Source organism: Dermacentor silvarum, chromosome 2, assembly GCF_013339745.2.
Source record: "Dermacentor silvarum isolate Dsil-2018 chromosome 2, BIME_Dsil_1.4, whole genome shotgun sequence".
Lineage (NCBI taxonomy): Eukaryota > Metazoa > Arthropoda > Arachnida > Ixodida > Ixodidae > Dermacentor > Dermacentor silvarum.
The window spans coordinates 132,235,609-132,253,766 of record NC_051155.1 but is presented as its reverse complement, the minus strand read 5'-3'; positions in this window follow the sequence as shown (position 1 = coordinate 132,253,766).

Here is an 18,158-nt window from a genome sequence, read left to right as displayed (position 1 = left end):
CAACGTTTACTACTGTTTCTGTTAGATCTAAAAAGCATGAAAAATATATACTGTTCACAGCTTGCGTGAAGCCATTGCCTTGTCTACGGATTCCTGCATATCCGTCATAATATCCGCATATCACACCGTCCAACATTTGGCCCCTGATTATCACAGTCGCATGTATCACAGCACTCAAAGTTGTACCAGCTTTTAGTTGCCATACGGGGAACTATTTTGATCTGCGCTAACCCAACAAACCGACTCACTTTGGAAACAGTGCGCGCTGAATAGCACACGTTTTCCTTAACTCGATGTTTGGCCCATATCCAAGTGATCGAGGCTCCGGATGTGGTTGTCCGCGAACCGTAAATAAAGATTACACACACACGCAAGAAAAATAACCGATCGCAAGATAAACGGATATTCCCCCTTTTTTGAGTAGATAACGCTTCCGGCTTTTGATCCCGGCGGCGACCATGTGGTCCAAAGCTGGTGACCGGACAGTTCCAGTTTATTATTCATCCAAGATACATAGTTGATTGTTAGTAGTATACAGGCGAGGGGCCCAAAGTCAGACGACTTTGGGACCCTCAAACGAGGGTAACATTTTCATTAAGGGCGCACATTCAGGAGCGCTTTTGCTTGTGCGCGCTTCGCCTCCGTAGCTATATGCCTTCACCGCCACAGCAAGTTGTCCGTGAGCATAAAGCTACACATGAGAGCCTTTCAGCAGCCGCGTTGGTACCGCACTCTTGCGGCGTAGAAATTAGCCAGAGAGGACAGGGCTATTAATGCACTTGTAGCGAAGAGAGACGCTATAGTGGGTCCAGCGCTTTTGCTCGGCAACGGCTCTCGTGCTTGAAAGCCGTGTCTCGTTTTGTCTGTCGCCGCTGAATAAGTATATAGCTTACTTACCTGTTTTAAGAATCAGAATCAAATTTTATTACTAGAAACGAAGTTATTACAACATGTAACATACAGGAGGAGGTCCCGGAGTCGGACACTGAATTGGGATCTCCTGTACATCATATATACGAAAGGAAAAGTAAACTTAGTTAATGCAGCGGCAGTAATTAGTACAACTAAAAAACAAATTAGGAAAGCATCAATTATAAAAACGGTAGAACATGAATTAAATCAATTAAGCAACATTGGGAAACATGAACAAATGGGCTTGTTTAAACAGTTTCATGCGTGATTAATAAGCATGATATAAACTTCAGTATTAACCAATGAAAATTCAAACGCATGCATTATGCGGCATATACAAAAAAATGTAAATAAAGCGTCGGCAGCGTATAGTATTTCTTTTCTTTTCTATGCGATTATCCATGTAACAAAAAACATTTCTGAAGCGTTGTTTGACAAGGTGTCAGAAAGTGTCGCTACTACCGTACTTGTTGCGTAATAGACGTGTTGTTGGACGTATTGGTTCATTGTCAGGAATAATGAAAGACCAAGAAAAAAGAAATGCACACTGACATAACCGAGCTCCTGTGCTGCTCTCTGTTTGACCCGCGTGAATTTTTCGCCGTTTCTATCAATTGCGGGCAGTCACTGTACTGCACACGTCTCCGCTAACCAGGTATTCTGGCAATGGTGCACGGACACACTGTAACGATCTATTCACTCACTCTGCCGTCAGGGAGATTGGTCCGCCTCGCACGGACTTGTAGTCGTACTCCGTGACCGGCGTGTAGGACTTCCCTGCTTCCAACGGAGTCTCAAGTGCCGCGATGAGGAAGGGGCCGCTCGTGCTCAGGGTCGTGATGTTTAGACCCTGGTGCTCCTCACCCGACGCGGCTGGAACTTCCAGTACTGCCATTCTGAGCTCCTTGATGGTGCTGGCTTTGGCCTTTAGGATCAGCTTCGAGGTGGCCTTCGGCACCTCGAGCGAGGCCTCTGCTTTGCCGGTGACTTTCATGCCACTGTTGGCCAGGTTTGCGCCTGACAGTGAGAAGAAAAAAGAAAGAGAGGGAGCAAGGTTTTGGGAGTGGAGGAGGGAGAGAGACAGTCGCATATTTTGTCGCCAGTTTTATTTTAGTCCAACAGATACGCAGGACGTAGACGCGTGAACCGCAGCGCTGATGGCAACGCCTCTACCTGGTGCGTTCAGTGAAAAGCGAGCAGTCACACTTTCATTCATGGAATACTTTAACGCTATCTTTATGAATAATTTCTGACACGCCTCCACAACTGCGAAGAAAAGGCGTAAAGGGGCCGGCAGCGATAAATTTCAATACTATTAGCATTCTTTGGGAACTTTCCATGCATTTGGGTATGATGTAAGTTTCCAGCCTATTTCAAGCCTACTTAGACCATTCGGCATGTGCAACTTGGCATGTATCCCTGCGTATGTGCAAGAATGCATTGTAAAGTAATTTACACCCTTAAAAGTAAATAGCACTTTAAATAAATCTATTACTCCCACCCTTACGCTCTTTGAGTGTATGGGAGTGATGTAAAGATGGATTTACACTCTTATTTACGTATAAGGGTGTAAATTAAATTACATTGTAGGTAAACTTTGAAACTGGTTATGTGCAACTGGGCACGCACCCCAATAGTCAGCTCGGGCCATAGCGTATGTGCAACTGTGTATGTCAACATCATTGGCCAGTGTTCCAGAACAGGTGTGGGACAGATGTCCAGGTAGGTGTCCAGATAGATAGCAAAACAACAAGCAAGAAGTGAAGACGGCAAAAGAGCAAAAGAAAAGTGAAGTCAGTTGCAGAGAAGTGAAAAGGTCGGTTTCAAAAGCAGCCGTGTGGAGAAAAAAAGTAATGTGAACAGAATGGGATCAGAGCGCGCATCGAGCGAGGAGCGTTGCGCTACAGAGAAGTGAATATGATGTCATTAACACGAAATTGAAGAAGTCGGCTACACAGAAGTGAACAATTTGGCAATACGGTGTGTCGCTACATTGGCTCAATGCTGGTTCTATTAACGTCGACATTCTTCGTGAGATAGGGATTGCAGGATTTTGTTTATTTTGTTTTGTTTGTTCGTTTGTTTGTTTTGTTGTTTGCTTGTTTGTTTGTTTGCTTGCTTGCTTGTTTGTTTGCTTGTTTGTTTGCTTGTTTGGTTGTTTGTTTGGTTGTTTGTTCGTTTGTTTGCTTTGTTGTTTGCTTGTTTGTTTGTTTCCTTGCTTGCTTGTTTGTTTGCTTGCTTGCTTGTTTGTTTGCTTGTTTGCTTTGTTGTTTGCTTGTTTGTTTGCTTGGTTGTTTGTTTGCTCGCTTGTTTGTTTGTTTTTTTGTTTGTTTGCTCGTTTACTGCAACCAATTCAAACAATTTTGAAGGACTCGCATGAAGCAAACAAAATCATTTGTTGGAAACGGAATCGCATATTTACAAGGTGGAACCCCCCCCCCCCCCCCTTTTTCCGCAGTCATCCGAAACGAGCCTATGGCGGCATATTTCTCAGTTTCCTTTCAGTGCACGTAACTCTACGCCCCCCCCCCCCCCCCCTTTACGTCTGTTTTCCCCCAACTACCTGGCCTATTGTTCACGTGAAGAAAAGCCGCCAGCCTACAATTTATCCGCACGTCCACTTTCGCAAGCCCAACCAATCTGCATTCTCTAGCACGGTAGCACCTCGCAAGTAAAATGGACGACTGTGGGCTCCGACCATTAAGTCATGAAGGATGGCCCCTGCTTCTATTAAAAATCATGCTTCAGAAGAAGATCGCGCTAGATATACGGACTCGCACCCACATTGAAATATACTTGCTGAGATTAGGCTTCTATTCGTGACGTCAAATCCTGCCTTATACACAAGAAAAAGTCGAGACAGATGTATGTAAAAGCGTTAAACTTTACTGTGACGAGTACAAAAGTAAATAAAAATGTCATCACTGTCCTTTTAGGTGCGGCAAAGAGGCAGCAAGGAAATGAAAGACGAAGTTATCGACAGTTGCCATTTCGCAACTTGGAATTCTTGCCATGTCATCACGAAAGAATTCAGCGTAGCGCAACTGCAAGTACATAGACAGGAAAAGAATGACACACTCCGTGCTAACCTTTGGCCATGTTCCCCGGAAACAAAACACTCTTGCGCTAAGAGTGTTGTGTCCTGTTCATTTTCGTCACTATTCTAGTTGCTCTAGACGGTACGACTTCGTCGCGAACTTGGGAGCCTCAGCCTTGAGCTACCATTTAGTCCGACAAGACTCTTGGGATTTCTGCTAAGTGGACTGAAAGGGCCGACAACCCATGTTTATAGTAGCTTTTTGTAAAGCGAATAACTTTCTTTGGCTCTTTCGCACGTTTTGGTGGTGGTCGATGCAGGTGGGACTTTCCGCGCCGATACATAGGCGCCAATACAAAGGGCGTGTGCTTTCGCGCAACCTAGTAACACAGCGTGTTTGTCGCCGAACGACAGGCAGCTCTTTAAAACGCGCGTACTGTTGCGCGAGATCTCTGGATCGCATGAAGGTTTAGATGCCCGGGTGGAGCACTCGGGAAGGACAGCCCTCTTCTCCCACCGCCCTCTCCCCCTGTGGAGGCAGCGAGAGAGGAGGATTGGAGTCACATTCAACATCGGCGCTCGCGCAGCTGGAGACGACACGCATGACGAAACAGCATATATGTAATATCACCTATACTACCCGTTGCAGATATACCGGTTAATTAACTGTCCTCTGCAGAATTACGCAATGACAGAATAAACTGCTACCTAAATATCCTCACTGCAACAAATATTTGTCACCAAGCGCATCATTCCATTAATAAAGCGAATACATTTCTAGATGCTTTTCGGATATTGTTTACATTGACAACCGTCGATGATGGTTTCTGCAGATTTCTTTTTTTTTTCACTGCAGCACAAACTGTGCCGTCCAGTTTGCCCAATAGTGAATCGGTTACGATCTTGCTTATGTAACAGTATGCTGGAAATAATGATAAGTCAACGCGTTAGCGATTGGGCCCTGGCTCCGGAGAGAAAGCGAAAAGTGCGGTCCCAGCAGTAAGAAATGATTCTTGTTTATCAATAGCGTTCGTCATGCCGATACTACTTTGGGAACTGATGAATTACTTCTGAAATAACATGCACACGTTCTTCCTTTTTTTCTAGTTTCTGTGGAATTTTCTTTCCTGCTACTGTACTTTTTCAGTCAAGGCAAGATTTGTTAGTATAGCGTTCTTCTGGGGACTACATATCTGCCTGCGTCGACAGACACGCTTTCAGCATAGAGCACTGCGGGACAATTTTTTTACCTCGCTGTGAGAACACGAAGCACCATAGTGAACAAATAGAGGGAGGGCGTGTATCGCAAGCACGCACGCCGTGATACGAGAAACCCCGCCAATCGCCGCTCTCAGCCGTTGCATTATAATTTGAGAGCAGCACCCCTTGCAAGCATGAACTTTCCTTACATTGAACACGCATTAAAAAGAGTGCAATTGTGTTCGAAACATAACAGATGCAGCGTTACAGAAGAATAAAAAGTGCAACTAGTAGCAGCTCACTTACGTACACCAATTAGTGATCAAGCGAGGCGATCCTATGCCATATATTATAGTACCAAAATCTGACAGATAAGTGTCGCGGACTGCGGTGTCCCCTCTAACATCCTGTTATATTTACTCGATATAGCGCATTGCGATTTTGACGACAATTTCCAGCAACAGTGTACAATACATCTTTAACCTAATCACCCGACTCCGTTTCACTGCGAGAGCAGCGAAAAACTCGAAACTCTGTTTGCATTGCCGGTCCGACCGTTTTGTTCATTCTGCTGATGGCAGTAAATAAATTCGCCGCCATAAGAATTCCAAAGTCCGCCAATTTTTCCTTTTAACAGCGGAACTGTTTAAGGCCGAAGTAGAACCGTGCCGAGCGTTGATCAGTTTTGTGAAGCGCGCTCCGGCCACAGATGGTCGGAGAGTGGCAAGGAGGAGAGAGGGAGAGCGCGTGCCGAGCGAAAAGTGGGCGGAGCTAAGGAGAGAGAGACGGCGGTGTAGTGGCGGCGCGACGCTTTCCGGGGAGATAGCCGGGGGGTCTACCGAGCAATATCAGAGCGTGCACTGTCGACGCAGAGCATTCCGACGTTCGGTGACGAGTATGGCGCGGACGAAGAAGCAGCCGCGCAGCAGGAAAGACGACGGGAAGCTGCTCGAGCAGGGGCCCGACGACAGCGTGCCGACCCAGAGTTCCGAGCAAGGGAAGCCGAGGATAAGCGACGGCGAAGATCCGAAGACTCGAACTTTCGACTGAGGGAGGCGGCGTCGCGGCAACGGTACGAAGAGACTAATCAGGAAGTAAAAACCAAGTTGAAGCCACCAGCTCCGCTGTTTCATCAGTCTTCGCGACGTTAAGTCAGTGAAGCTGCGGTGATTTTTAACAGCGGAGCTGTTTAAGCTCTTCGTTGCGCCACGTAGCATAGACCAGAAACTGCGCCTGGCGATGACGTCCCGGCGCATTGCCTCACAACCACTCGGCACAGCTGCGCCTCGCCTCGCCTACATTCGGCAACGCTCCTCCGTTGCCGCGCCAGCTGCACGAACGCGCACCTGCTCCGTCTAGCCATGACGTCTCTTCGCGTCGCCTAGCAACCACCTGGCATAGCTGCTCCCCCGCTTCGATCACCGGGAGATAAAAGCTCGGAGCCGCCGCGACGGCGGCAGAACTCTCGCTAACTTTGTGGCGAGCACATGTTGCCTTGACATAGGACGACCAAAGAAGAGCCGGACACCCGAAGAAGAAGCCGCTCATCGTGAAGCGCGTCGCGCGGCCAAGCGAGAATCTGCGCATCGGCGGCGAGCCGATTCGGAATACAGTGCCTAGCAGCACTTAGCATTTCCTAGCAAAACTTAGCCAAGCCTAGTAAAACCTGGAAGAAGCTAGGTCGATCACCAGCTCCGCTGTTTACTACAGCCTTGCACCACTAGTGCAAACTGCCCACATTTTTGCCATTACTATTGGGCCCCAAATTGAAGACATTTCATGGCTGCAACGCCACCAAATAGTTGAGCAGTCTGCGCAAGATAATTTATTTCCTTCGGCTTTTTTTTTTCGCAAAGACAAACGTGACAGGTGGTATAGGTGCGCAAGCTCCCCGAATGTTCATTTCGTGCGTGCAATGCAACACGCAAGCGAGTGTATATAATGAACAAAGCTCTCACCGTCGAACATAATTGCGACGTCATAGTGCTGTGGCTCCACGTGCACTGGCAGGTCACCGGTATGCTGTCCGGTGCCCAACGTAGGCTTGTAGCGTACGGACAGATCCACCGGGACCACTACAGCCGCGGGAGTATGTTTCCGGGTGGCAGGAGTGGTCTTGACAGGGGTAGGCGTTGTAGGCGCTATCCTCCCAACGGCCACGGTGGTGTCGTCGTGCACGGCCCGAGGACCACGGGTGACATAGCCGATGGCCAGCGTGGCGTAGAACATCACCGCGGTGAGGGACAGCAGCAGCAGCACGGCATCAGGTGACCGGATTTTCTGCTGGGTGCTTATACACGCCGGCCTCCTCCTCAAGCTGCGGCTGTCAGCGTGACGCACACCGCGCGCCCGTGTCGTGCGAAGAGGAAGACGCAAAAAATTAGAAAGACAGGTAATTTCTCGTCTGAGTCATATCCGGCACAATGTCAGACACGAAGCGTTGTGCGTTCAATCGAGAGGGGCTACTGATTATGTGCAGCCTTTGTCAAAAAACGTTCAAAATTGTTCTCCACAAGTAACAACATCTGCCGTCGGACCCTTGACATTTTGTTTCATTAAGGCGAGAATTTTCCCATTTTAAAGTTGACCGGCAAATTTTTTTTTTGCTTAAAATGTTGGTCAAGCAATGTTTTCGTTATTTTTCGTTAGGTCTACACACAGCGCTGATGTTAATTAAATTCTTGAGCGCCAGCCTTCAATTTACACAACACATCTGGAGCCGTTTTTATAAAACCTTACAACTTTTACTCTCGCGTCATTTTTATACACGAGAAAGAAAATCCTGAGAACCTCGAAGTTCCAGTGAATATCACTTTAATTTAAAGCAAAGAGCTGCATCTACTCACGGTATCAACGCTCACTTTCGCTAATGCAACTGGCCGACAAAACTGCAGTGACTGGTTGCTACAAGAAAAATAAAATTTGGCGCGCTCAAAAAATATTAGTGTACCTGACAGCAGGCCTTGGAAAACGGGATGCCAGGAAATAAGCGCGTCCGGTGAAAGTGCCAGTACAGGTGATAAACTTCGAGAGCTGGTGCCTCTCAAATAAAGAAGATGGCGGGGGGGGGGGGGGGGGGGGAGGACTTCTATGGCAATAGAGAGGAAAATACATCGGGCTCACCTCATAACCCATCCTCATAGGTGACATAGCTGGGTTCATGGTTGATCGATGCGGACTTTCCGCCGCGAGAGGCCTAGGAGGAACACCGGGGAGCTGTCCCGACAAGAGGCCACAGTCTGGACCGACAGGCTGCACGCAGAAGCGCCGTGCAGGCTTGAATGTAGTAGTCGGGAAGTCGGCTGGCAGCGAGAGAAGGCAGGGTTAAGGCACTCGGGAGACGGTCGAGAGGAGACGTCGTTCTCAAGGGCGTTCGAGGCTGCAAATGGCGATATCCGAATTCAACCAGCGGGTGCTAAAGTCGCGAGCTGGCGCGAGACGTGAGACCACGCGCAGCGACGTTGATCATGATGATGATGATCCCATATTACGGCGCATACCCACAAATTGGCCGAGAATCCCGCGGTACATTTAAAATGAAATACGACTAAAGTAATAAATAAAAGGCAATAAACGAGTAAAAGAAAGGGAACAGAAGAGAAATCATGTGTCATTGCTTGAAGGTGATGAGAAAAAAAAAAGTTGTCGCAGTTTCACCTGAAAAGCGAAGCATCAATTGCGATAGCAAATTTGGAGAGAGCTATACGGAGTAATGATATTAGCTTTATCAGCTGTATAAACTTGGACATGCAGCAGAACCGGCAACGCGCAGAACTGTTGTCGACGCCGTCGGCGTTTTGCCCGCGTTCGCTCAAAAAGCCTGCGGCGTTGGTGACTGTTGCCGGAGCCTCTGATATAAATAGGCACTTGATGCGCAGCTAAACGTCGCCTCCCTTCCCCTCCCCCCTCCCCCCCCCCCCCACGGCCTCTCGCGCGTCGGTAGAAGGCGCGTTTGCTCTACATATATGGTGATTGTAAAGAAGGAAAGAGACGCCTACTTCTGCAGCCCTTAAGGGAGCACGGCACAGAACGCGCGTTTGTTCTCCGCCGTGCGTTCATTCCCCGTAAAAGCGCGCGCCCCTCGCGCTCTTTCACTCGCACATACAGCGTTCGGCGCGCATTGGCGCTGAGCCGTGCTCCCTCAAGGGCTGCAGAAGATAGCGCCAACCTTTCCCTTTCCCTCAAGAACCACTTACCGCGGCGCCGTTGGCGCTGAGCCGTGCTCCCTCAAGGGCTGCAGAAGATAGCGCCAACCTTTCCCTTTCCCTCAAGAACCACTTATCATCGGCGCCGATTTCATCTCCATTGACGTCATACGGAACCTCACGGCGACGGCGACGGCTACGGCGATGGCGACGGCTACGGCGACGGCGACGCCGACAGCAGAAATCTGCTTTTGAGTGTCCATATAATTGCTATCGCAATAAAAGATGTCGCAGTTTCGCCCGAAAGGCGAAGCATCAATTGCAATACCAAATTAGTAGAGAGCTATACGGAGTAAGAATAGTGGTTTTATCAGCTGTATAAACTTGGACATGCAGCAACACCAGCAACGCGCAGAACTGTTGTCGACGCCGTCGGTGCTTTGCCCGCGTTCGCACCGAACGCACGCGGCATTGGTGACTGTTGCCGGTGCCTCTGGGGGCGGCTCGGAGGCTTTCGACGAGATCAGAATGAGACGCTCGTCGAGCCGCGTCGGAAATCTTACCCACCTTCTCGCCTCGCAACGTTTTTATATAAATACGCATTTGTTGCCGCAGCTAAAAGTCGCCTCCCGTCCCCCCACAGCCTTTCGCGCGATAGAAGTCGCGTTTGTTCTATATATATGGTGATTGTAAAGGAGAAAAGAGACGCTTAATTCTGCAGCCCTTCAGGGAGCACGGCGCAGAACGCGCGTTTGCTCTCCGACGTGCGTTCGCTCCCCGTGAAAGCGCGCGTCCCTCGCGCCCTTTCACTCGTACATACAGCGTCCGGAGCGCGGCGACGATTTCATTGCCGTTGACGTCATAGGGAACCTCATGGCGACGGCAACGGTGACAATGACGCCGACGGCAGAAATACGCTTTGGAGTGTCCATATAATTGCTATCGCAATAAAACAATCTCGGAATTTGCTTGAGAACTTTTTATTGCGATAACACTTATATGGACACTTCCACCGGATTTCTGCCGTCGGCGTCGCCGTCGCCGTGAGGTTCCTTGTAGATAAAATCTTCGCCGTGCGCCGTATGCCCGAGCGGAAGCGTGCGGGGACGCACGCTGTCACGGAGAGCGAACGCACTCAATCTTCCACGCGCAAGCAAGGAAGCGGGAAGCGAGCGCCGGAGGGAGCGGGGGGGGGGCGCATTTCTACTCTGCCAACAACCGCGCTCCGCTCGTCGCTCGCTCGCACCGTCTCGTATCTCCACACGGCTCTGACCTTTATGCGCTGTGCATTCGCCGCTCAGTTTCCGTTGAGGCGATAGACCGCACGTACCTTCGCCCGCTGCGGCGTATGTGCGCTTGCTGCCAGCGTTTTGACAGTCGTTGTCTGCAGTCATTCAGTGTGATCTATTCATGTTTGTTTGTGCGCGCTCACACGACAGTTAGTAATAGTTGGACCACATTTTCCAGCGCACGCTACACATGCAATGCTGCCCGGATCGGCAGTGCAGGCGCTACAGGTGTGTCCCTTCGCACGCGCTGCCCACGGGCAGCGCTTCTCATCAACACCACCGTTTCACACGCGCCTTCTCGTGGTCATCGAGTCTCTCTTCATGTCGGTCTACTTACGCCGCAGCACACCTGCTTACTTAATCAGCTCATGTTTACTACAATTCATATTGCTTACCAAAGCCGCTCACCCTTACTTCGTATGACATTGCTGCGTTGCTATCGCATTCATTGCTTCGCCCTTAGGGCGAAACTGTGACATTATTTATAATAAAAAGCAATGATCTTATCAAATTAGCGTTATCAACTTTTTGGTTGCAAATGATATTTCACTCCTTGCAAAACAAGCATCTACGTGGCTGAAGCCCAGAGTCAAGACTGCAATAGAAAGGATGATTGGCGAAGTCAATAGAAATTTTTAGTTGGCAAAACGGAGCCCCGAGAAGTCTTCTTGGTATTATGGCGAAAGCCTTATATGCCTCATCGCAGAATGACCTTCAAACAACCTTGAAAAGAAACCTGTGTCGATGCTTCTGTGAGTAAAACACTGCCCCTCGCGCTCGTGCCACTGCTCGCGCATTCGTCGTCGTCTTCTGCCACAGCATGAAGAAGGGTGCCAGCATTCCCATACTGCCCGTCCCTATCGAAAGGCGGTGAAGGCCCACTACCAGTCGGTGCGGCGATTTCTGTGAGTTCTGTCGTGCGCTCCGAGGGACGAACCTTCGACGGAGGTGGTACAAAAAATTAAGCGAGTGTTACACGTTTGTAAAACATGAAGGCGAAACCCTGATTGCACACTTGCCACACAGTTACCACAGTTCTTCATAAACGTATGTTAATTGTGACAAAAAGTGTATCAAGTGTGCAATCAGGCTTTTGCCTTCATGTTTTACGAACGTGTAACAATTGCTTAATGTTTTTTTTTGGTGGAAATCGACGACAGAACTAAAATAAACGACCCATTTTTCCGTTGTATTACGGAAATAAGAGGTTACTGCGTCAGACCTGCAGCCCTGCGCAAAGTAGCTGTGGAATGCGACATTGCATACTTGCACATGCAACTACGTATATTTCGACATGTTGGACACCATTGACAATTACAAGGGAGCTCACACATTAGAAGTCAGAATTACATAGCATTTTTTGTTTAGTACAAGAATGAAACTAAGACATAGGCTTGCGTACCTCGCTGAAGAGACTTACGCCGTAACCGGCAGAACGTAAACTACCGGGCCATCCAGGGATGCTTCGGCAACCGAATCTGCCATTTCATTTAGGTGTAATCCGCAATGACACTGCACCCACATTAAACGAACTGTCTGTTAATGTGGATGGACCAGTGAATGAAATGTCTGCAATTGTCTGTTGTCCAAGTGAGCGCTCAGCGCACGGATAGGAAGTCTGTTAAAATAGGAGATGCGGTAACATTTGATGGCAACCTACGCAGGGCTAGAACGATGGCCGTTAATTCGGCCTGAATTATAGGTGCAAAATTAGGACGCCTCAGAGGGAAAGACCAGCAAGGGTGCGGAGATAATATGGCCACTCCTGCTCTGTCGTCACGCATAGAAAAAAAAACAGATACAAAGAGCTGGCCAAGCGCCTCGAGGACATTCGAGTCTTCCAGATCGTCACGTACCATGCAAAGTGCAGGACGGTTCAGATGTAGGCCACATACGAGGTTAGTTTATACAATGGTATGACTGGAACTTGCCGATTGTCCCATTGTTCTGTGGTGGTAAACAGCGCCCAGAGCAACTCGAGATGCAAAAAAAAAAGCATTAAGAACAAGGAAACAAGCTACGCATGCGTGATTAGCGCCAACTAAGGGAAAGTGAATTAAGGCGGGCACTCTGCCAAGTGCACATTGTTGACGAATAATCTTCATGCCCCACTTGCGTTAGGGGTTGCGTCACCACTATGGTTACCTACTTGCCCGCGTTTTTATTGCGATTGGCATTCGTAGGATACTTCCGGCGTATATCTCCATTTCGGTCTGTCTCTCTAACTGTTTTTCCATCAACTTGCGTCATAGGTAATTCATGGTAGGGTGGCTAGAGAACTGAGCTGCTGTGCTGATGGAACAGACTTCGAAACCAACCGTTCGGCAAGCTTGGGCCACGGGGTTTGTGACACTGTGTATGTGCCGCTATTGAATGAACCTCTTTCGTGCTAACTTGGATCGCTCCGGTGCAGTATGGAATGGAAACCGCGTCATATACAGGGAACAGACAAGCTGTTCAACGAAAAAAAACGACAGAAAAAAACACGTTGCACGATACGATCTTAAGGCCTACGTTGTTTAGTCTTCAGAACACTGATGACCAAACATCGTAGGTTTTATCATTGTATGTTGCACCATGCTTCCTAAATCCTTTTTTTTTTCCTTGAACAGCTTGGCTAAATTCCGCTGGGGCACCCTATACGCACCGACTATCTTGTTTGAATATGCATTATATTCACGCACGAGCCACGCGCGAACTTCGCAGCGGCGCTTCTAGATCTGGCGCAGTGTCCAGAGAGAAGCGTGAGAGAGGAGCCCTGCTTCATACACGCATCATAGAGGACACGTTTATGCGGTGACAATACGATGTATCACTACATTGCTTCAATACTAATCTCCTTAACGGGGATATTTATCGATGGGTTGGATGGGTATCGATTTATCGAGATGGGTTCTGTCGGAATTTTTATTGGGGTACTTCTTGGGGTACTTCACGCACTTTCTGGTGACTCTTTAGCTATCTCTCTATGTACCTACCTTCCTATCTACGGCTCTAACCGTTTCGTCGCCAACTTGGGTGAACTGGATATGTTTACTGAACGCCTTACACAGGAAGGGGGTGCTATAACGTAAAATTATTCCAAACTGTTTTGATTCCAAACTCCTGAGCTCCGACCTCGCCGCTCAGCTACGGGCTGTCCAGAGCGCCCGCGATGCGGATGTCAGGCATGGCCTGCCCGTCCCGACGTGGGAGCGGCCCGCGGCGGCTCCTCCCCCGTAAGGGGGTCTCGGAGTCGCTCCTCGGGACCTAAAGTAAAGTTCATTGTGCGTCCGTCCGTCCGTCTGTCTGTCTGTCTGTCTGTCCTGACGTCAAATTTACGTAACCACCGACGCATCGGGCGGTGACCCGCAGCGTTGTCTGAAAAACCCAATCAAACACTCTCCTCGCTCACTTTGTTCGCTGAGTGTAGACAGAGCATTGTCTACACTCGGCGGTTTTTGTCATCTAATTGGCTGACAAGAGGCGAGGAGCACGCTCTAGTGGAGAGGGTATCGATGGGGCCGAGCCAGCAGAGTGAAAATAGATAACCGCATGAAGAAGATGGTGCCGGCTTCTCCGATTGGTCCGCTTTGCCTTACTCAGCTTGCGGTGACTGGTCGAAAATCGGGGCGGCGTGTAACGGGAGGATAAGAATGCCGCTAAAACGGATCCTCAGCAAGGAAGAGTTGGCAGAGCGATGTCGTATGCATGTCAGAAAGGGCTCGATAACGTTTTACTGCCACGCGAAAAGGTTTATCATGCGCGAATAAACACATGCTCACCGGCAGGTGCGAGTAGCGAGGGCCTGAGCGATCGGTGGGCAGCCATCTTCTATTCCTTTCGGAACGGGGCAGTCTGTGGCTATTCAGAAAAAAATTTCAGTTTTGTTCGGCATATTAATGCATTTTTTTTCGCGTCCACGTCATTTTGACGTGTGAGTTTTTGCGGTTTTCTGAGGTCGCATGACAGACAGGTGAAGTGGGCGTAGCCAGAAAACATTGGACCAATAGCAGAGGGCTAATGGTGAAAAGGCGTCGAATCAGGAATGATAATTTTTCTTTTGTGCGGTTTAATCATGCATAATCAGTGTGCCCGTTATATCAGATGGGGAGCTATCGTGGTTTTCGTTACGTCGCGTGACAGACAGGCGAAGTTGGGAGTGGCCCGAAAATGTTTTGACCAATCGTGGAGGCTGATTGAAGAAATTGGAATCAAAACAGTTTGGAATCATTTTGCGTTATAGCGCCCCTGTAGTAGTCCTGCCGTAAATTGTTTGAAAATGTGCACAGCAAACGATATACTTACTATATACAGGCTGCAAGTCGAGCTCAACTAAAGTAGTTTACGGAATTGACTGAAGCAAGGTAGTCGGAAGTTGTCACATTTATTTCTTGCTAAAAATAACTTCCTTGAAGCGAGCAGCGATTTACGTTCAGCTTAGCCGGTTACCGCCCGCTAAGGTATTGCTTGCTCTGCGTTACCTTAGAGTGACATACGGCCCGTCACTGCCACGGGATCAACCACCCACGTTCGCAGCCTACCGATGGCTGTTAGAGCTCCAACTCCGCATTAACGTTAAGAGCTCACTAACGATCCAGTAACGGGAACGGTTCGGCGATAGTTAGGCTGTGTAGTAATTAGCCGAAACGGGACGGGCGCAGCGTGAGCTGCCACGTCGGTTGCTCCTCGTGACGCTGCCCAGGCATCTCGGCGAGTCTGAGGCCCGAAATATCGCGCGTCTCGTTCCGGCATCTGTGAAGGCGTGCCTGGAAAAAAGAAAAAGGGGGCAAAAATGGTAAGAGGTAAAATTGATACTCTCGCCGCCTAGGCTGCTGAACTAAGACTCCAGTACCTCGTCTCCGGAAGAGCTGTAACCTACTCCGAAATCGAGAGGATAATTATCGCATAGATGGTCGCTTTACGCTGTGATTCAGGTCGTCCGTTTGGATGCACAGGTAATCGCAGGTATAGAGTGTGAGGTGGACGGATGCCTCTGACACATTACCTGAGACGCCACCTGCCGCCTAAACGACAACGATCACATTGACCACTTACGATACTTCTAACGGCTTGGCCTGATAGCAAGCGATATTTTTCCCCCGGTGACATCCTACTATAGAGGCCAAAAATAATTACACTTAGCTGGTACCTTCTAAAAATCACTAGACCAAATTTTATAGTGACTTGCGCGCAGAATTGCGCCGCTCTTCTCTTGCGCAGGTATCAGTAAGACAGAGTCATAGTCGCAATCAACGATGCAGTGCCTTTCTCAAAGGATTATTATTTCGGGACAATGCTACCGAACTCCATTAAAACTGGCGCAAAATACATTTCGGGACTGCCTCAGTGAAAAAAAAGAAACAAGTCATGGTCGCAGAATCTGCCTAAAGATCTCGTTATGGCAGACCAATGCTACATCGTTAAACAATTTTTTTTTTCTGCTGCTACTACTTGCGATATGCCACTGCGAATAGGGATCCACATGTGAATTTCATTAGCTACCCAGGACAGCTCTGTATAAGTTGCCTAGCTTATTATCGAAACTTTCTGAGCCAGATAGCATACCAATCCTTTCCATCCGCGACACACCAGACCTCTTGCAAAATAGTTTAGTTATCTCATTTCGTCGTCCGCTGTCGCCAGAAAATGGCCGAGTTACGGGAGGACCGTCTGTGCTGTGCCCATTGTTCAGAACTGCGATCAATTTCTTTCAAAATATTGCCACGCAGTCCCATTACCCAACATGTTGTAAGGTAACTGAGTAGGTTATTGCAAAATGCATTTTCAAATGTTTTGAACAGAACTTAATGCTAACTTTCAACGCAGTTCTAAAGACAGTTAGACAGCTAGTTAGGCTAATTCGCTGTTCTGCATCTTCCTGTGATAATGAAATCCCAATCAATTTAATATTCGTAGGTTTTTTCAAAGCCTTCGATAAGGCACCTCCCGATAAGATAACAGCTAAATAATAACTAGTAAGCTTAGAAACTATGGCATTGTTAAATTATTTTTACTCGGCCATTAATACTACACGACCAATCAGGTAGAGTTTGTGGGTGGGGGCGGGCAACACGCCGCCTGTCTTTCTGCCGCATCTGGGGAACAGCAGGAGTGTGCGTTGGGCCTTTTATCGACGTGGCAAAATCCATGCCGCAAGGACCGTCGACGGTAATGCATTATCATTGAATCAATACAGCGACGCAACGTATTTCCAACGTCGAAAAGAGTTATGTATGAGGCCTGTATTGCAGCGGGACTCTCCTTTCGCGATTCCCTAGAACACTCAGCGCCTTCCGGCGCCGCCGCTACGAAGCCTGCGCACAGCCTCTGAAATCCATGGCGCGCTGGTGCGCGCGAGCGCTGAGAAACGCGTCATGCGGCAACCAGGCTCCTCTCTCACGCATCTTACTGGACACGCGGCGCCATCTGGTGGCACTGCCGAGAAGTCCGCGCGTGGCCTCCGAGATGAGAAGCATGGTGCGTCGGTGCCTGCGAACGCAGAGAAGTGTTCCCCTCGCTTGCCGCACACTTAGAGGCACGTACTCAGTGAGCCAAGTTGGCGAGATGTTCATTGAATAGCGGCACATATACCACTGCATTGATGGCGCTGCTCGCTGAAGCGTTGTCGTGAAAGGCGGTCATTGAAAAGCGGCACATACGCCGTGCATTTGTGGCGCGGCCTGCTAATGCGTCGGGTTTCTGTCCTTGAGGAAACCTTGAGACGTGGGTTCGATTCCGCTCAGCATCGGAGAAATTTAAGGGATATTTTTTGTCACTGTAGATCATCACATCCCCCGTGGCACACACCTAGTTGGCGTGAAAGACGTTCATTGAAGAGCGCCGCACAACCTGCGGGCCCGCACCCAGTGGCCCAAGTTTCCATCAAAGAGGTTCATGAAGACCTGCAAAGGGGGACCGAGTGGCACATGCATGTGCTTCGAGACGGTGTCAAATAGTTTCTTCGATCACGGTGCCTACCGATTCACGCGTCTACAGTGAACCATGTCGGCGTGAAAGAGGTTCGTTGAAGAGCGGCGCGCACGCACACATTGCCACATGCTCAGTGACCCAAATTGGTCCGATGGTCGGTTTCGAACTCGGTTACCTAAGCATAGCAGACCGATGCGCCAACCATTCTAAAATGGTTAGATACAAACATACATAGATAGAAACATATCCCCCGGATGTTGCGTGTGAAGTGCCCTAAATATTTTAACGCATTAAAAAAAAGCTTTCGCTGTTTATATGTCAATCCGAGCAACTCCTAAATAACAGGCAGCGATGATGAATGCGAGAGTTCTGGCACCTTTCGGAGGACCTACGAGTCTCTTCAGCCACTGCCCGCAGTCAACCCACAACTTTGCAAACTCCCCCCCCCCCCCCCCCTTTTACAAAGCCCGGTGCAATTACTTCGGTATATCCGACCTTAATTTAGTACTTTTATATAATCCATTGTATCCGACGTACAGTGTATGTTACTGCATGCTGCGCCGGCTTTATACCAAAGCTGGTGTCCGACTCCGCGCTCTTACCCTTAAAAGTAAATAAGGGTGTAAAGTATTTTACAGTGCACGTGACTTCATCGCAGGTTAC